The following is a 4,306-nucleotide window of genomic DNA, read 5'->3' on the forward strand; positions in this document are numbered from 1 at the left end:
AGGTGAATCCCTGAATAGACCAATAACAAGTTCTGAAATTGAGGCAGTAATTAATAGCCTACCAACCTGTAAAAGCCCAGAATTCACAGCTGAATTCTACCAGGGGTACAAAGAGCAGCTGGTAGCATTCCTTCTGAAACTACTACAAACAACCAAAAGGGACTCCTTCCTAACTCATTTTATGAGGTCAACATCATCCTGATACCAAAACCTGGCAGACACACACACACATACACACAAAATTTCAGGCCAATTAAATTCTGATGAACTTCGATGTGAAAATCCTCAGTAAAATACTGGCAAACTGAATCCAGGAACACATCAAAAAGCTTATCCACCACAATCAAGTCAGCATCATCCCTGGGATGCAAGACTGTCTCAACATAGGAAAATCAACAAATGTAATCCATCACATAAAAACAACCAATGACAAGAACCAAATGATTATCTCAATAGATGCAGAAAAGGTCCTTAATAAAATTCAACATCCCTTCACTTTAAAAACTCTCAATAAAGTAGATATTAATGGAACATATCTCAAGATAATAAGAGCTATTTATGACAACCCAGAGCCAATATCATGCTGAATGGACAAAATCTGAAAGCATTCCCTTTGAAAACCAGCACAAGACAACGATGCCCACTCTCACCACTCCTATTCAACGTAGTATTAGAAGTTCTGGCCAGGGCAATCAGGCAAGAGAAAGAAATAAAGTATATTCAAATAGGAAAAGAAGATGTCAAATCATCCTTGTTTGCAAATGACGTGATTCTATATTTAGAAAACTCCATCATCTCAACTCAAAAACTCCTTATGCTGATAGGCAACTTCAGCAAACTTTCAGGATACAAAACCATTGTGCAAAAATCACAACTGTTACCATACATCAACAATAGATGAGGAGAGAGCCTAATCACGAATGAACTCCCATTCACAATTGCTACAAAGAGAATAAAACACCTGGGAATACAACTTACAAGCAATGTGAAGGACCTCTTCAAGGAGAATTACAAACAACTGCTCATGGAAATAAGAGAGGACACAAACAAATGGAAAAAAAATTTCCATGCTTGTGGATAGGAAGAATTAATATCATGAAAATGGCCATACTGCCTAAAGTAATTTATAGATTCAATGTTATTCCCATCAAGCTACCACTGACATTCTTCTCAGAATTAGAAAAAAAACTACTTGAAATTTCATATGGAACCAAAAAAAAAAACAAAAAAAGCCTTATAGTTAAGACAATCCTAAGCAAAAAGAACAAAACTGGAGAAATTACTCTACCTGACTTTAAGCAATACTACAAGTCTACAGTAACCAAAACAGCATGGTACTGGTACCAAAACAGATATATAGATGAATGGAACAGAACTGAGTCCTCAAAAGTAACACCACACATTTATAGCCATCTAGCCATCTGATCTTCAACAAACTTGATGAAAATAAGCAATGGGGAAGGGATTCCCTATTTAATAAATGGTACTGGGAAAACTGAGTAGCCCTATGTAGAAAACTGAAACTGGGCCCTGTCCTTACACCTTATATAAAAAATAACTCAAGATGGATTAAAGACTTAAATGTAAAACCCCAACCCATAAAAACCCTAGAAGAAATCCTAGGCAATACCATTTAGGACATAGGCATGGCAAAGATTTCATGACAAAAACACCAAAAGCAATTGCAACAAAAGCCAAAATTGACAAATGGGATCTAATTAAACTGAAAAGCTTCTGCACAGCAAAGGAAACTAGCATCAGAGTAAACAGGCAACCTACAGAATGACAGAAAATTTTTACAATATATTCATCTGACAAATGTCTAGTATCCAGAATCCACAGGAACTCCAATTTACAAGAAAAAAAAACAAAACAAAACAAAAACAGACAACCCCATCAAAAAGTGGGCAAAGGATATGAACAGATACTTCTCAAAAGAAGGCATTCATATGACCAACAAACATTTGAAAAAAAGCTCATCATTACTGATCATTATAGAAACGCAAATCAAAACTGCAATGAGATATCGTCTCATGCCAGTCAGAATGGCGATTATTAAAATGTTAGAAAACAATAGATGCTGGTGAGGCTGTGGAGAAGTAGGAATGCTTTTATACTGTTGGTGGGAGTGTAACTTAGTTCAACCATTGTGGAAGACTGTGGCTGTTCCTCAAGGATCTAGAACCAGAAATACCATTAGACCCAGCAATCCCATCACTGGCCCAAAGATTACAAATCATTCTACAATAAAGACACATGCATATGTATGTTTGTTGCAGCACTATTTACATTAGCAAAGACTTGCAACTCACCCAAATGCCCATAATTGATAGACTGGATAAAGAAAATGTGGCACATATATATCATGGAATACTATGCAGCCTTAAAAAAGAATGAGATCACGCCTTTGCAAAGAAATGGATGAAGCTGGAAACTATCATCCTCAGCAAACACAGGAACCAAAAACCAAACCCCGCATGTTCTCACTCATAAGTAGGAGTTGAACAATGAGAACACATGGACCCAAGGAGAGGAACAGCACACACCAGAGCCTGTCCTGGGTTGGGGGACAAGGAGCAGGATGGAGTTAGGACAAATAGCAAATGCATGCAGTGCTTAAAACCTAGATGACTGGTTGGTAGTTACAGCAAACCACCATGGCACATACATACCTATGTAACAAACCTGCACATTTTGCACATGTATCCTGGAATTTAAAGTAAAATTTAAAAATAAATAAATAAAAATGACAGGTTAATTAAAAAAAAAATACCTGAAAATTTGGAAGCAACTTTGGACCTGGATAACAAACAGAAGTTGGAAGAGTTTGGAGGGCTCAGAAGAAGATAGGAAGAGAAGAAAAGTTTGGAATTTCTTTTGAGACTTGTTAAGTGGTTGTGACCAAAATCCTGATAGTGATGTGGACAGTGAAGGCCAGGTTGATGAGGTCTCAGAGAGAAACAAATAATTTATTGGAACTGCAGCAAAGGTCATTCTTGTTATGACTTAACAACAAATTTGGCTTCTTTTTGTTAATGTCCTAGGGATCTGTGGAAGTCTAAACTTAAGATTGATGACTTACAGTACCAGGTGGAAGAAATTTCTAAGCAGAAATACATTCAAGAAGTTTCATGGCAGTTTCTAACAGACTGTGATCAAATATAGGAGCAAAGCAATGACTTAAAGTTGGACTTTATAATTAAAAGGGAAGCAGAGTGTAAAAATTTAGAAATTTCACAATGTGGCCCTGTGGTAAACAGGGATAAAACATTTTTAGGAGAGAGATACAAGTGGGTTGCAGAGAAGCCACTTGCCAGAGAGATTTGCGTGACTAAAAGGGAGCCAAGATAATGGGGAAAACGTTGTAGAAGACATTTCAGAAATCTCCAAGGCAGCCCTTCTTATCACAGGCCCAGAGGCCTAGGAGTAAACAATGGGTTCAAGGCCCAGATACAGCGTCCCAGTGCCGTGCACAGCCTTGGCACACTGCTTCCTGTATCCCTGCTGCTCCAGCTTCAACCACGGTTCAAAGTCCTGAGTGCAGCTCAGACTGCTACTCCAGAAAGCACACACTGTTAGACTTGACAATTTCCATGTGATGTTTACTCTGCAGGCACACAGAATGCATGAGTGGAGGAGGTTTGGCAGGTTCTACCTAGATTGCAGAGGATGTATGGGAAAGCCTCAGTGCTCAAGTAAAGCTTGCTGCTGTGGTGAAGAGATACTCTAATAGGATAGTGCTGAGGGTAAATGTGAGACTAGTCCCCACCAGGGCACTGCCTCGTGGAGCTGTTGGAAGGAGGCCAATGCCCTCCAGACTCCAGAACAGAATAGTCACCAGCAGTTTGCACTCTCAGTGGGGGAAAAAAAAAAAAAAAAACTGTAGGCACTTAACGACAACCCATAAGAGCAACCATTTGGGCTGCTCCCTGCAAAGCCACAAGGGCAGAACTACCCAAGGGCTTGAGAGCCTACCCGTTTCACCAGTGTGCCCTGGATGTGGGACATGGGGTCAAGGATTATTTTAGAGCTTTAAGGTTCAATGTCTGCCCTTATGGGTTTCGGGCTTGCCTGGAGCCTGTTGACCTTTCTTTTGGTAGATTCCTCCCTTCAGGAATGGGTGTGTTTACCCGATGCCTATTCCATCATTGTATCTTGGAAGTAAATCACCTGGTTTTGATTTTACAGGTTCATAATTGGAAGGAGCTTGCCTTGAGTCTCTGATGAGATTTTGGACATTTGACTTTTGAATGATGCTGGAATGAGTTAAGACTTTTGGGGGGACAATTGGGAAGGAGTGATTGTA

The sequence above is a fragment of the Rhinopithecus bieti genome, unplaced genomic scaffold, assembly GCF_001698545.2.
Source record: "Rhinopithecus bieti isolate Rb0 unplaced genomic scaffold, ASM169854v2 scaffold_12003, whole genome shotgun sequence".
NCBI lineage: Eukaryota > Metazoa > Chordata > Mammalia > Primates > Cercopithecidae > Rhinopithecus > Rhinopithecus bieti.